This window comes from Mus pahari, chromosome 16 (genome assembly GCF_900095145.1).
Source record: "Mus pahari chromosome 16, PAHARI_EIJ_v1.1, whole genome shotgun sequence".
NCBI classification, from domain to species: Eukaryota; Metazoa; Chordata; class Mammalia; order Rodentia; family Muridae; genus Mus; species Mus pahari.
This window is the reverse complement of record NC_034605.1, coordinates 39,025,326-39,041,244: the sequence shown is the minus strand read 5'-3', so window position 1 is coordinate 39,041,244 and position 15,919 is coordinate 39,025,326. Positions and strand designations below refer to the sequence as shown.

At 42.8% G+C, this 15,919-nt stretch overlaps 1 non-coding gene across 1 annotated transcript; it reads right to left on the bottom strand.

Moving 5' to 3' along the window:
• Positions 1-11,443: 11,443 nt before the first annotated feature.
• Positions 11,444-11,507, bottom strand: LOC115065664. The gene has a single exon (XR_003845432.1). It is a non-coding gene; the product is annotated as a U7 small nuclear RNA (small nuclear RNA).
• Positions 11,508-15,919: the final 4,412 nt, after the last annotated feature.

The following is a 15,919-nucleotide window of genomic DNA, read 5'->3' as shown; positions in this document are numbered from 1 at the left end:
GCTCACTCTCTGTGTAGTGCTGGATGACCTGGAACATACTATGTAGACCAGGTTGGTCTCAAACTCACAAACATCCACCTGGCTCTGCCTCCTGAGTTTTGGGACCAAAGGCATAAGCTACAGCACTAGCCATGACCTGTTTTTATTTTAATCTTAAATTCTTACTTACTTTTAAATTATATTTTATGTGTATGAATGTTGCACCACCACATGAGCACCTGGGGCCTGTAGAGACCAAAGGAGGCATCAGATCCCCTAGGATCTAGAGTTACAGACAGCTGTGAGCTACCATGTGGGTGCTGGGAATCAAACCGGATCATCTGGAAGAACAGCCAGTGCTCTGAAACACTCAACCATCTTTTCAGCCCTGACTTAATTATTTTTTTAATAAGGTGATTTAGAAGGTTTTTAAATAAGCTTATCCACTTTTTAAAGACTAACATCTGAATTACAACATTTAAAAATATTTTCAAGAAGTCTCGGCTCACTGGGGATATGTCTATAAACCCCTGAGAATTCTGAGAAGCCTGACACAGTTTGTTTCTGCAGAAACAATTCAGAACTCCATCTGTTCCTCCCAGGTTTTGGAAAGTCCCACAAAAATGCCAGATTGATCCACCAGCCTCGATGGCATGATTATACTAGCAAATCTGTTGTAATTACTGGTTACAAACCTCAACTGAAGGAGTTTAAATTTCTGTAGAATACATTTAACATTAAAAAATTATGGAACACATTGTCCTCACCTTCTTGCAGTTAACAATGGGCCACCCTTGTCTACAAAACATCACAATCATACCAAGAGAATCAGAAAGAGAGAAAAAGAATCTGTGTGGAGATAAGTGAAGATCCATTTTAAACTACCTGCAAGTAGGCTGAGGGTCTGTTGAAGCTGTTCAAAGTCTACTAGGTCCACTTTGTGTCCACATAGGTATGAGGTCAAGACCATCTTCCCCAGAGACCAGGGCAGCCTCCAAAAGTAAGACCAGACCTCCCAGGAGAATGACACCAGATTGCTTGATGATAGAAAGAAATGTGATTTCTCCCAGATAGAAACAAGCTCTTTAAGTTCACACTAGGCATGCAGGAGGTGATCCAAGGAAGAGCTAGTCTACGTGAGGGGCTACCAGAGAGGCGCATAACCTCTCTAAGCTATACCTACAGGGCCACGGAGCACCCTAGGGTCATCCCGCCACACACCACTTGGCTTTGAAAAAGGCTTTCTCCCTTAGCTCCCTGCACATGGATCTACCACGAACCATCTCACCTCTGAACTCGCGCACATAAATCTGTGTGGAGCCTTTCCTGATGCCCCATTCCACTCTGTGTAAGCATCTACCTGCTGGATGTGTCCCACCACTAAGCTTTGCCTTGACCACCTCCATATCCTCTTCCCGTTTCTTCTTGTATATATGTTGACCTAATGGTATGCATAAACCTTAAGTTATTTGCTTTATTTTGGTGTGAAAATTCAGTTTCAGTTTTTTGGACCTAGGTTTCTGATTACAAATATTGTCAAGTATCAACAGCATAAGGTACACATAGAGGAACTGGTGCCGGAGGGGAGAAGCTGCAACAAGTTTTATTTTGGGGAGTGAGATTTTAATCTATTATATATTAAGACATTCTTACACTGCAAAGCAGTAGCAGATCTGAGGTGCCATTGAGGGCTGAATTATTCTCCAGTATGAGAGGTACTCAAAGCTGTGTTCAACGTGACATGGGAGGGAGAGGGGGAGAGAGAGATTTGCTTCTGTCACTACCCCTTGCTCCCCTGAAACCCTCTGCATTTTAAAGTAGGTCTCTTTCACTGCCATATTTGACACCACAGGTCTATTCTTGGGCTGGCATTGACCTTTGAAGCCTTCCTTATGACCTGGCTTAATATTTTTCAGGGATATTTTTTCAGAAGTTTTATAATCTTGTAACTATCCAAGCTCTACTTACTAAATTTTTTAAAAATTACATTTCTCTCTCTCTCTCTCTCTCTCTCTCTCTCTCTCTCTCTCTCTCTCTCTGTGTGTGTGTGTGTGTGTGTGTGTGTGTACGTGTGTGTGTGTGTGTGTGTGTCTGCGCGTGCGTGCACATGTATTCTGGGTTCTCACACATGGGCCTATGAGTGAGGAGGTCAGAGAACAACCTTTAGGATTCAGTTTTCTCTGTCTACCATGTGGGTCTTAGGGACTGAAATCAGGTCATCAGGCTTGGCTGTAAGCCCTTTGAGCTATGTCACTGTTTTTTGATACCTAAATTTTAAGGGCTAGAGTGATGGCTTAGTGGATAAAAGTGCTTGCAAGCCTGATAGACAATACGAGTTTGATTCCCAGAATTCATATAGTTTTTAATTTTTGATTTTTAGCCAATTTTTGTGATAGGATATGCAGTATCATTTTCATGATTCTAGGACATGGTAGAGTGTTTTAGATCTCAGACAGTTACATGAAAATGAACGAAAACGCCTGATGCTGTGGCTACCATGCATTTAGGAATATGGGTAGTCAATAAATTACATGAGGAAGTAATACTGTATTATAAATCAGACTTTGTATTAGAAGTTTTTGTTCAACTATAGCTAATGTAAAACTTCTGTGATGGTGTAGCAGAATTTTCCCTGTCCGATCACTTTAAATATTAATACAACAAGAAGTCTGTGATTGGACAGGGTAAGGGGAGGTGGAGTGAAGAGTTGCAGAGACGGAGATGAAGGAGAAAGGTGAGGAGAAGAAAACAAGATGGAAGATACTCAGAATGATTTAGAACCAGTGTGGTTTTAAATAGCCACAAGCATATAAAATCATATAGAGATAGAATAATTGGTGTAACTTGTCTAATCTTGTATTATTATCAGTTGGCTCTGAAACTATTGTGTGGGCATCTTGTGAATTGAGAATTTATTGATATATAAATCTGACTGATTAATTATAAGCTTCAAGAGTTTTGATTCTACCAAGTTCCTGGGAATCGTGAAGCTAACCGAGAGGTGGATGGTCTTTGCATGGGGCTGTTGTGGCAGCAACTCGCCAAAGGAACTCAGGAAGTCAGCTGGAGGCATCTTGGGATCTCCGGGCCAGGGAGTCTGCCGAGATGAGAACAACCTGCTGGAGCCGGTGCCCAGTGTAGCTCAGGAAAATGCCGTTTATTTTTAATATGATGGCTATCCTTAATTGTCAACTTGACTATATCTGGAATGATCTAAAAATCAAGAAATAAAGAGAAAACCTGCCAGAGATAGTTTTGCTTGGTTTGAAGTGGATGAATCCACTTCTAGTGGGAGGAAGACACACCTAGAAGATTCAGATCTCTAGGCAGGAAGATATCTTTAATTCAGATCTTGTAAAAGTAACTTTTATTTCCTCAGATGAAGGGATGAGATGAGAGTCATACCCAAGCTGTGTGAATACATGGCGTAGGGTGAGCCCAGAGTGTTTCTTTCTCTGTTCTAATTATCCCTCAGCTCAGGCCTGGAAGCTTCTAGCCTCCTTACAATTTAATCTTCTGCAAGCCCAGACCTTGAGGGCTTTAGCCTCCAAGACTTACTAAACTCACCCTTTATAGCTCTTTCTGAACTCTGGCTAGCTGATTCAACTCGGCTGTTCTGGCCCAAACTGACTGTCTCAAATTGGCTTCTCTCGGCTTCTGACTGAATTGCTCTTCTTAGCTTCAAACTAATTCTGGGAATCTATTCTAATCTTCTGGCTCATTCTCATTCTCTGACTCATTCTGCCTTCTCCTGCAACCTGTCTCTGCAAAACATTCCCTGTAAAACTATCTCCCTCCCCTCTTTCTCTCGTCTCTGTCTGTCTGTCTGTCTGTCTGTCTGTCTGTCTGTCTCTGTCTCTGTCTCTGTATCTGTTTCTCTCTCTCTCCCTCTCCCTCCCCCTCTCTCGTTCTCTGTACTGCTCCTACGTTCTCTCTTTCTTAAGCTGTTCTCTTCAGAGTTGGGTATATTCTATCTCTGAATCATTCTGTCAAATCTGTCATTTTGTTTATCCCTCAATTAGACATCATTATTTGAGATTAAAGTTGTGTACTAAGGATGTGTCTGTATTCCAGCTGGATCACATAGACTAGGTCTTTGAATATGATCCTTTGCCAGAACAACCATATTGGTGGATTAACATTTCTCTATATAATTTTAAGGCCAGAAGACACAGCTTTAATCTGGGCCACCCTGCTGCAGCTGGAAGCCTATATAAGGACACAGAAGAGAAAGAAGCTGTTTTTCTTTACCTGTTTGCTCTTGCCTTGCTGTTAAATCCATTCCTTCACTAGCATTTCCAGCATCTAATGAAAACCAACTGAGACATCCAACTGAGTGTTGTGGATTGAGCAACTTCTGGATTCTTGAACTTTCCATTTGTAGCCTGCCATTGTCAGATTAGCTTGATCAAAGCCTGTAAACCATTCTAATAAATCCTCTTTATACATAGGAAAAGAATCATTCTATAAGTTCTGTTACCCTAGAGAATCCTGACTAATACAGCTTCTGAGGACAGCTGGAAGAACTGCATGCCCCAGACCTCACTTAAGAAATCTCTGGAAAAATCCAAAGGCAAGAGAAGAGAAACTCTAACAGAGAACATTTTAACCTCTAACCTCCATAGCTAAGGCAAATAGTAAACACAGCTTAGCTCATAGCTCAGTAAACACAAAACCCCATACTAACTACTCACTTTCCTCAGGTCTCTCAGTTCAGCAAAGTTACAAATACTTCAGTAATGCATAATTAAAGAGACAGGGCAAATATCAGACCCAGACTCACATACAGCAGAATGTTGAAAATATTCAGCTGGGTGTGGTGGTGCATGCCTTTAATCCCAGCACTTGGGAGGCAGAGGCAAGCAGATTTCTGAGTTCGAGGCCAGCCTGGTCTACAAGGTGAGTTCCAGGACAGCCAAGGCTACACAGAGAAACCCTGTCTTGAAAAAAAAAAAAGAAAATATTCGACCAGTGTCTTAAAATAATTCTCATTGTGGGACATAGTGGTTGGTGCATTCCAGTAATCTCAACACTTACAATTTAGAGGCAGGAGAATCTGGAGTTGAAGACCAGCCTCAGAGAAATATGACCAAGCATTAAGAAAAGAAATCAACTACAAAATATAAAATAATTAACATTCATGTGCAAATGGAGAAAGTCATACTATAAAAGAATAGAAGGCTGCATGCTCAGAGAAACGGGAACTCAAAGAAACAAAAGTTAATATCAAAATGCCTTTGATGGGTTTATCAGTTGACTGGACTTAGTAAAATAAATAAATAAATAAATAAATAAATAAATAAATAAATAAATAGCGAGCCTGAAGACATGTCAACAGAAATTTCCCAAACTGAAAAACAACAACAAACAAGAAAGAGAATGCAAAAGCAGAACACAGGCTGAGAGATGGCTCAGCGGTTAAGAGCATTTGCTGCTCTTGCAGAAGACCCGGGTTCAGTTCCCACCCACGTGGTGGCTCATAACCATCATTAACTCCAGAACCAAGAGAACTGATAACCTCTTCTGACCTTCAAGATCACTACATACACATGGTGCACATACGTGTATGCAGACAAAGTATTCATACACTCAAGAAAATAAAACAAATCTAAAAACAATTTAAAATCAGAACATAAATATCCGAAGAATAGGTTTATAGAAAGAACATATGTTTATAGGAATGCTAATAAAGAAGAAAGGAAAGAAGCCAGGAAATATGGGAAGTGAGCAGAGAATTTTCCAGAATAAGTAACAGACAATAAATCTTACCAGTTCTAAAAGCTCAGAGAAAAATATGCAGATAAATACTGGGAAAAAAAACTATACACTTGGACATGTCAGTAAAACTACAGGAATTCAAAACCAAAGGGCAGATTTAGGAAGAAAGTAAGAGATGAAGAGAAAAGCTTCCCTTCCCCCCAGCTTTCCTAACTTCACTATAGAGGAATAAGGGAAGAATTGCATCAGCAAGTAAACAAATGACAACCAATGCTGGTGAGGGTAGGGGAAGGGAACAGCTACCCACTGTTGATGGGAGTGTAAATTGGTGCAGCCTCTGTAGAAATCAGCCTGGAGTTTCTCACATAGCAAATAGAACTATCATGTGACCCTGCTACACCATTCTTGTGTATATACCCAAAGGACTGTATAACCTACTACCTGGGTATTTTCATATATGTGTTCATTGCTGCTTTATTCATAACAGCTAGGAAATGGAATCATCACAGATGTCCATTCAACTGGATGGAAAATGACAACGTGATGCATACATACAATGTAATTTTATTTGTCTCTAAAAAAAATGAGATTGCTATGTTTACCAGGAATGTATAGAACTTGAAAATGTTATACTTGGGCTGGTGAGATGGCTCAGCGGGTAAGAGCACCGACTGCTCTTCTGAAGGTCCTGAGTTCAAATCCCAGCAACCACATGGTGGCTCACAACCATCCGTAATGAGATCCGATGCCCTCTTCTGGAGTGTCTGAAGACAGCTACAGTGTATTTACATATAATAAATAAATAAATCTTTAAAAAAAAAAAAAGAAAATGTTATACTAAATAATGTAAACCAGGTCCAGAAAGACAAATTTTGGAGTGCCTGAAGAGTCCAGAAAGCTAGAGAAGAGCTATTAGAAGGGTGGTGGTGGTGAGAAAGGCCTTTGGGAGGGAGGATTGAGGAACACATGCTATGAAAACAGGAGGAATATTGGAATATGTCTTAGGGTTTTATCATTGGGAAGACACACCATGACCAAGGCAACTCTTCTAAGAGAAACATTTAATTGGGGGCTGGCTTACAGTTTCAGAGCTTTAGTTCATTGTCATCATGGTGGGAAGCATGGCAGCATGCAGGCAGACATGGTGCTGGAGAAGGAGTTGAGAGTTCTACATCCTGATCCATGGGCAGCCAGGAACAGAGTCTCATATAGGCATCGAGGAGGAAGGTCTCAAAGCGCACCCCCACAGTGATACACTTCCTCCAACAAAGCCACGCCTACTCCAATAAGGCCACACCTCCTAATAGTGCCACTCCCTGGGTCAAGTGTATTCAAACCACCACAGAGTGGAAAGGTTTAAGTGTGGATAGGGACTGGGAAGTGAGGAGAGAAGAAGTAGACGATGTATAATAAAACCACATGGAAAGTATATTAGCTTTTGTCATCTTGGCACAATCTTGGAAGAAGAGATCTCTGCTAAAGAATTGCATCCAACAGAATAGCATTTGGACATGTGTGGGGGACATTTTGTTGATTAAATATTGATGTGAAAGAGCCCAGTCCACTATGGGCAGTGCACCCTTGAGCAGATGGTCCTAGGTTATATGAGAGAGCACACAGAGTGAGCACGGAGCAGATCAGTAAGCAGCATTTCTCCACAGTCTCTGTTTCAGTTCCCCTCTGAAGGGACTTTCAGAAACACAGCAGTCAAAATGACTAAGTCTACATCTGCCAAAACAAAATGAGCTGTTCTCAGAAAAATAACCATAACACGATAGCAGTTCCCAGAGAAATTCCCCTACCCTGCCCCACACTGAATTCTGAGAAAGACCACAAACCACCCTGACCTTGCGAGAATTCCCTGTGACATTAATAGCTGTGATGTTATAGCTGACCTATAAGTTCAAAATGCACTGCTGCTTTGCTGATAACCCACCATAAGGACGGGCAAAATGAGTCACTAGGTCAAAGGTAGTCCCTATGCAAACCAACCAATGCCTGAAAAAGTTACTTGCTACACCAATGAAAATAAGCCAACTAGTCCTGTTGCCTAAATCTGCCCCTTATAAGGTATAAAAAGTGTGTTCTTTGTTCTGGGTCTCTCCTCTGGCCTGCATGCTGAGAGGGGGGGGGTCCCCAACGGATTGGATCAATAAAAAAAAAAAAAAAAAAAAAACCTCTTGCGGTTTGCAGCAGTGGAGGACTCTGTGGTCTTTGTGAGTGAGCATCTTTTGGCAAACTCCAGCAGTAGATTCTCAGCTGTAAGATGAAATCATCCCTTCCCTCTTCAAGTTGCTTTTTGGTCAAGATTTTAGTCATAGAAACAGAAACCAAACTAGGATAGAAACTGTCTGTTCTGTAAACTACTTGAAAAGAAGTTTGAAAGAAGGTATCAGTCATGGGTGGACCATCCTGCTTCTAGGAACCATAAGTTATTAAACAAAAATCCTGGTGTCAAGTTAGGGTACCTCTTGGTATCAAGTACTGGTCAGGTAGGACCCAGTGGCCTCCAAAACAACACATGCTATTGGCATGGCTCTTGGTGGTCACAAGGACAAGGTGACAAGATCCTAGTGTTGCGGGGCATAGAGAAACCAATCTGTAACTGAGCTATAAGGGTAGCTTTCATACTGCCAGAAGTTACTATTCAGTCTACTAGAGGAGAAGAGCTAGCAGTGGGTTTACCCGTCTGTTAACGCTGCAAACTGTAATAGCAACACAGTAAGCAAGGTAGATCTATTGGTATGATGGTCGTATAAAAGTTGTGGCAGTAGCCAACTATCTTTGGATTTGATTTAAAGCCTGCTCCACAGGAGTGAATTCATGCCTGGTACTACAAACTTTGCCCAAGTCTGTGAAGGTCATAGGTTCTGTTAGGGGAATCCAGGACTGTTGTTTTTGATAAATGGACATGTTATCAAACTGCCTTCTATTTCTAGTTTATGTAGCGAGACTAGCGCTGGTCTCAGCCTTGATTAGAGAAGCTTTTGTTTCTAGCAGGTAACAGTTAATGCGCAGAGATTCACAGAAGGTCAAAGTACTGTTGAGTGCTCAGTCTTAAATAGGTCATCTATGTCAACGTTTCTCAGGCTTGGCGAGCATCATGGAAGAGGGCGCAGAAAGAATACACAAAGGCCAGAGGTTGGGGAGGGGGGGTGCCTTGAAACGACGTCTTCTGGGCAGGGTGTGGCTGACAGATTTATGCACTCACAATGGCAGTGATTACTGCCATTCAGTAGTCCATCAAGGATGGGGTGGGGGTTCAGCAGGCCCACCATAAGTAGATAGTAGTTGCAAGGGGATGGGAAGTCATACTGCTCAGTGATGTAACCACTTGCTCAAGTGTTGCCCTTACTCAAGTGAATAAGGACATCCATGCTAATGTGAATAAACCCACTTAAATGTAGTGGGACACATACATAAAATCTGACATCAAAACAGGATGAATGCTTGCTGGGAAGAAAGCAGGGGTTTGCAGGGAGAGGATTAAACAAGGATAATAACGGATAGCATCAAAATACACTATGTATGTATGTTATTATGAAACATCACAGATTTTTTTTAAAAAGAGAATTACATCAGATGTCTCTTCAGATATTGTGCAAAGAAGCAGAGAGAGAGAAAGCAGAACTGGGTGTGGTGGTGCATGCCTTTAATCTCAGCAGAGTCCATCCTTGATGGACTACTGAATCTCAAAACAGAGGCAGGCAGGCTTTTGTGAACTGGAGGCCGGCTTGGTCTACACAAGCTCCAGACCAGCCAGAGCTACACAGTGAGACCCTGTCTCAGAAACAAAAGAAGAGAAACAAAAAGATTCCCTATACTGGAATTCTGTAGCCAGTGAAATTATTATCTTTGACTGGGCGTGGTTCAATGGCAGAGCTTTTGATGCTCTGGAATTGGTTCCCAAATGACAGGAACAAAGAAAAAGCCATGAAAGCACAAACAGTGGGATTCTAAAAATTTTCTTAAAGAAAACTCTAAGAAGCCTTCCTCCAGAGAAGATACACAAGAGCTCAATAAATATATAAAAACATATTCAGCAAAACCAACCATGATGAAAATGCAAACCAAAGCCACAATGATATCCTCCTCACAAGGAGGTCACACGCACATACACACATGCACACACACACACACACACACACACATACACACACGTGCACAGGCACACATACTCACACGCATGCACATGCTCACACAGACATGCACATACTCACACACTCGTGCGTGCACACACAGCAAGTGTCAGGAATCGTGTGAATGAATGATCCCTTATTCACCGTTGGCGGTAATATAAAATGGTACAGTTACCATGGAAGATAGGGTGGTAGATTAGTTCTTCAAAAATTTTAAAGTAGGTGCTAAAGACGTAGCATGCATGAGGTCCCAGATTCTGCCTTGAAAATGCTAAAGATGAATTAAACTGTGCTTGCAACAGATGCACGACAATGTGCAGGCCTTACCTAGCCTGAGGGATGGTACCAAGTCTCTGGTTGACATGCAGCCCCTGATGTTACGGTTGCAGGAAGGGCTTGACCCAGAGTGTCACAGTGGAGGGTGGTGGCTGGCAGAGTGGCTGCCCTACATGCCCTGCCTCATGTCAGGTTGATGAGGTAGACTGAGCGTGGAGGTACCCTCAGGAAGAACATGGGGAGGTTTGCTTCTAAACACTGTATTAGTGCCAGGCATGGTGGCACACATCTTTAATCCTGACACTCAGAGAGGCAGGGGGACCTCTGAATTTGGAGATAGCCTCATCTTATGTGGCAAGTTCTAGGCTAAACAGGGACACTTAGTGAGACCCTATCCCCCACCCCCAAAATAGTATAAACTAATTGCACAAAAATAAGAGGTTTCATGTTTTTTTCATGCATGCTTATAATGAGTCAACTATGGTTACCTTCCATCTTCTCTCTGAGATGGCCTCTCTCTGCCTTAAGGAATATGTCTTGTGTGTTTAAATTCACTTATAGACTGGGGAAGTAGCTCAGCTGATAAAAATGCTTACATTGCAAATAGGAAGACATCAGTGCTCTTCTCAGAACCCAAGTTAAAAAAAAAACAAAAAAACAAAAAAACAAAAAAACAAAAAAACAAAAAAACAAAAAAACAAAACCAAAACCATCAGAGCATGGTGGCACCTGCTTGTGATTCCAGCTCAGGGTGGTAGAGGCAGGCTGATCCCTGGGGCTTGCTGGCCAGCCAGCCAGGTTTTGTTAGGTGAGCTCCAGGTCAGTAAGACACTTTGTCTCAAAAAGATAAAGGTGGACAGCACCTTAGGACCAAGGTTGTCCTCTGGCCTCCACATGCATCCATCTAGATTAAAAATAAATAAATAAAATAAAAGTCATATTCAAATCTCTTTCTATGAATGCACAGGTACCACATGTGTGATGGTGGCCCCATAAGACTGTAATAGAGCTGAGAACTCCCCACCACCCGGTGATGTCACAGCCATCATCAGGATGCCACACCTACTATGCAGCCAGGTGTGTGACGTACCACACATGAGTGGAATACCTAGGGATGACAAGCTCCCCACCTGCCAAGGACCAGCCTTGGCTTGGAGAGGGCGGTCCTGAGGAAGAGGTGTTTGGGAGTGTCGAAAGAAACAACTGAAAGTTAAATGTTGGGTGTGCAAGCTGACACCCCTGTAGTCTGCTTAAGGCAGTTCTCTCTGCTTGAGACAGCTCTGTCTTGCTAGAGGAAAAAAAAAAAATCTTAAAAGCTCTCTGGATAGCTCATGGGTTTTCTGACCAAAGTCAGAAAAGCTGCTATAAAAATTTCTAAAAAAGATATGTTCACTCTCCAAGCAGTTCTCTCTGGGTAACTGCTCTCAAACACTAAAGCCCAGCTGTGGGCCAGGAGCAAAGTGACTGGCTTTGTCCCTGCTGGGCCTGCAGGAAGCAGGAGGGAGCTAGCTCCCTGAGGATACTGAATTTTCTCTTTCCTGATTACTTTATTGGCTAAGCCACCTTTGTTTCCCTTGCCTGCCAATCACTGCTCTTGTTAGGGACTGCCGCAGGGAAGGGACGGCACTTTTCTATGAAATGCTTGTTAAAATTCCCTTCTAGTGTTGTATAGGTGCACGGACCCTCTCACCACTCTCCATCCCTTTCCTTTTTCAGTTCTTAAAAAGGTATCTACTCTGTGGCCTGTGTTGTAACTAACATGTGTGGATGAATATACGTGTACCTGTGTGCATCTACATGGCTCATCCAGAAGCCAGAGGAGGACAGTATATGTATATGTATATGTACGTGTACGTGTACGTGTACATACACGTGTGTGTGTGTGTGTGTGTGTGTGTGTGTGTGTGTGTGTGTGTGTGATTCTTTTCCTGCCCCTGAATGTTGGACTTATAGGCATGCATAGCAACACCTGGGTTGTTTTTTTTTTTTAAGTAACTATTCTTTGTTAATTTAATAAATATAAACAATGTATCTTGATCATATCCACGCCTACTTTCCCCTCCCACCCACTCATGCCCTTGCCTTTTTCTTTTCTTTTTTAACCCACGGAGTCCAGCTCGTATTGCCTGCTGCAAATGTTGGCTGAGTTGGTTTTGTGTGGGCGACTCCGGCTGCTGTGATGACAGCAGAGTAGCAGCCATATCATGTGCAGGAGATAGCGCTTTTCCAATCCTCTAGCTCCTAAATTCCTTTTTGTCTCCTCTTTCCTGATGTTCCCTGAGTGGAGATTGATACGGAGTTCCATTTAGAGCAGTTAAAAGCCATTTACTCTCTGTGCTTTGACCAGTCATAAGTCAGCACTAACTGCTGACTCCTGCAGAGAGAACCATCGCTGGCCAAGACTGAGGCGTAGAAACACAAAGATTTAGAAGGCAATTTGACAGCCCGCCCATTTAGCAAGACAGCAGTAGTAGACTGCCCCTTGAGGCCTCTGACCTCCCCAACGATGGGCTTTCGGCAAAGTTTATAGTACCAGGCATAAATTCTCTCCTGTGGAGCAGGCCTCAACTCCAAATCAAAAGTCACCCCCATAACCTGCCTTCCACTAATTGAACCAGTTCTAGCTGGCTTTTTCCACTTGACGCTGGGAATTTGAACTCAGGTCAGAGCCATTTTCCAGCCCCCTTTCTTAGTTCCCGCTCTGCTTCCTCCGAGTGCTCTGAAGACGATGAAGGGGCAGTGCCACCATTTTGTAAAATGAGTTTCTGTTGACCAGCATGTGGAGAACACACATCCAAAACCTAAACAATATGTGAGAAAATATGTTTGTTTGGTCTCACGGTTCATTACATTGAATTCCTTGGCCTTTCCAGCTTGGCTGTCAGCCTGTGATATGATGTCCTTCCAGGAAGTTACCACGTCACATGGCCTTCTACCAAGATTAGATCATATGCCTCCCTGGTCACCTTTCTGCCTTAGACTGTGTAGCAAGCGAGACAAGCCAACAGGAAGGCGTTTGCTAGTGACTAGGCAAACATCTGCTCCTTGAACTTCAGAGTTGCACATTTTGAGCATTTATTAAAAAAAAAAAAAGGAGTTTCCCTGTTCAAAATTCCTCTTTAGTTTTTGGTTGATCATTTTAGTTTTAAAGGGGAATTTAATGTCTCTTGGCTCCTCCACAAATCCAGAGTGCAATAGTTCCTTTGGAATATCACATTCCCTTCCAAGTCAATGGCCCTGGAGGATGCTTTTCAAGTGTTTCTTTCTCCTCAGTAGGGATGCAGGGGAACTGCTGGCATACTGCACGCCAGAGCTCCGAAAGTAATTCTACTTCCAACCTAAATGGCAGAGCCAAGGAAAGTGCCAGGGGATGCATTATTAATTTTGTTGCCCAATGCTAAGTGTGTCCCTTCCCTTCTTTTCCATCCATACTGGGAATTGCCTGGCATGGCCCTCGTTGCTGAGCTGGGTTGGGCATCTGCCTACCTAAAAGAGTCCATTTCAGCCATGTGCAGCCATCTTCAGTTCAATGGACCAGTCTGCCTCTGTGGAGCAGAAGCCTTGAGCATCCGTGCTAGTTCAGTGCAGGGCAGACTCTTCCTGCAGCAACAGGGCCCTCAGCAGGTGTCGGTTACCTCTATGTGGGTATTATCACAATAACCAAGAACAAAACGGTCCATTTGTTTATGAAGGTGCCACAATCCATGCTTTATGAGGAGGATTTTATAATGACTGTGCTAAATTGTGAAGTGCCACAAAGAATGATCAAGTGCAAATGACCAAACATTTGCAGCATGTGTGGTAAGTAAAACCGATGGGAAAAAAATAACACCCCAGCGGTAGGATGGGGCGGGGGGGGGGGAAGACAGGGATTCAAGATTTATTTTTATTATTCGTACGTGCAAGCGTGTGTGTGTGTGTGTGTGTGTGTGTGTGTGTGTGTGTGTGTGTGTACAAAACAGTGTATATTTCCCTGGACCATCTGTTAACATCTTGTTCTGTATCCCCTTCCTCTCATTATGTAACTTTCTAGACACTGGGCTTATCCTTGTCCTAAGTTCTGTGATAGTGACAGAGAAACCCTGGGTAGTCACATAGACTCAGAAAGACCCAGAGCATTTTCCTGTGTTAAGACTCTGATGAGCCTTAGCTACCGTGGACACCCCCACCCCCACCAAGTGATGACAGTGTCCTCTTGCGCAAGTGTTAATCATGGTCAAGTAGGGGTGTGACTGCTTTGTGTGACTTTTCTTGGGGAGACATGAACAAGTGCCTATTTGCCCAAGGTAGCGTGCTGATGGCAGATAATGAAACAATTCCATCCAAGTTCAGCTTGGTGAAGTAATGGGGCTATTGAGCTTAACTGTGAGAGCTTAAATTAGGGTCTACTTAAAAGATTGTCTGTGATTGCCAAACATCTGCGTCACCAGCGACCACCCAAACTCCAATGACAATCTTCCAAAAGCTGCGTAGATAGAGCCTACCCTTCAATTAACCTTTCACCTCTCACATACTCCAGCATTCCTCAGACATGTCATTAAGGCAGCATTACATGGAGATGAGGGGCAAGTGGGACGGAGTGACTGGAGACTCAGGTGAGGGACTGTGCTTGCTACTTTTAGGGTCAACTTGATAAAATCTAAAGTTATTTGGGAAGAGGGAAACAAAATTGAGAAAACACTCTCCCCAGATTAACCTGTGGGGATGCCCATGGTACATTTTATTGTTGATGACTGATACGGCCGAGTCCTGCTCACTGTGGGCAGTGCTATCCCTGGGCTGGTGGCCCTAGGAGCTATAAAGAAAGTAGGCTAAGTAAGCCATGAGGCACAAGCCAGTAAGCAGCATCCCTCCATAGCCTTTGCATCAGCTTCTGCCTCTAGGTTCCTGCTTTGATATCCTGACCTCATTTCCCTCCGTAATGGAGTGTGATCTGAGAGTTGTAAGATAAAATAAACCATTTCCTCCCCCAAAGTACATTTGGTCACAATCTTTTTTTTTTTTTTTTTTTTTTTTTTCGAGACAGGGTTTCTCTGTATAGCCCTAGTTGTCCTGGAATTCACTTTGTAGACCAGGCTAGCCTCGAACTCAGAAATCCGCCTGCCTCTGCCTCCTGAGTGCTGGGATTAAAGGCGTGAGCCACCATGCCCGGCAATTTGGTCACAATCTTTATCTCAGCAAATGAAACCTGTTCCACTCCGCCCGGCAATTTGGTCACAATCTTTATCTCAGCAAATGAAACCTGTTCCACTCCTTAAGGGAATATTAGTAGGCCTGATCTGTAGGTAATCACAAGTTCTCTGATTTCAAGATGATCTGCTGTGTCCCGCCTGGAGGAAAGTTTCACAACATACTATGAGTTTGGGATGCATCCTAAAGTTGCTAGATGCACTGGAGTCCATATCAGAGACTCATCGGGTAAAGGTAAGATGTTGAAGTAGGCGGCTGCAGAGGACTTCAGAATGAGTGGGCAAAGTTGGGCATATCATCTGCATTAGCAATTCCACCAATCCAGGAGCATGGAACTTCTATGTTTTAGAAACTTCTTCAGTGTTTTCCTTCAGGATTTTAAAATATTCATTGTAAGGTTTTTTTTCACTTCATTGGTTAGATTAATTCCAAGATATTTTATTATTTGGGGGGTCAATCATTAAAGGGATTATTATTTTTTATTTCTTTCTCAACATACTTGTTAATAGTAAAGTATAGGCTACTGACGTGTTGGTTTTGTACTCTGTCACTTTGCAGAAAGTGTTTGTCAGTTCTATGAGCTTTCTGATGGGGTTTTTAGAGTCTGTTATGTATAG